Here is a 529-nt window from a genome sequence, read left to right on the forward strand (position 1 = left end):
TATCTAAATATATTGATATATACCAAACCCAAAATCAAACCCACTGCCATCAAGATGATTTTGATTCACAGCAACCCCAACTGGGTTTCCAAGGCTGTAAATCTTTATGGAAGTAGACTGTCTCATTTTCCTCCTGCGGAGCAGCTGGTGGGTTTGAACTGCCAACCTTCTGGTTAGCAGTCATATGCCTTAGGCACTGTGCCAGCAGAAGTCCTTGTATTGATATATATTATATGTCAAATTTATTTCTACTTAGTCCAACAAACAATCTGACACTGAAATTAAAAAATATGAATATGTAGGATATGAAACAGATCATCAACAGATATGACATGATAAATCTGACAATAGATATGCAAGATCTGAATATGGAAACTACAAAACATTGCTGAAAGAAATCAAAGAACACTGAAATAAATGGAGAGAAATGCAGCTTTCATGGATCAGAAGACTCAATGTTTTTAAGATGTTCATTCACCCAAAATGGATCTAAAGATTCCAACCAATTTCAATAAAAATCTTTTATTGA

The 529-nt window shown here is 34.4% G+C and overlaps 1 protein-coding gene across 1 annotated transcript in view; it reads right to left on the reverse strand.

The window, feature by feature from the left end:
- The window catches only part of CPPED1 (calcineurin like phosphoesterase domain containing 1), a 202743-nt gene that overhangs the window by 92906 nt on the left and 109308 nt on the right, over positions 1–529 (reverse strand). The gene's annotated exons all lie outside the window — the stretch shown is intronic.

Source organism: Orycteropus afer, unplaced genomic scaffold (genome assembly GCF_000298275.1).
Source record: "Orycteropus afer afer isolate SDZICR_OR568_19922 unplaced genomic scaffold, OryAfe1.0 scaffold00061, whole genome shotgun sequence".
NCBI classification, from domain to species: domain Eukaryota; kingdom Metazoa; phylum Chordata; class Mammalia; order Tubulidentata; family Orycteropodidae; genus Orycteropus; species Orycteropus afer.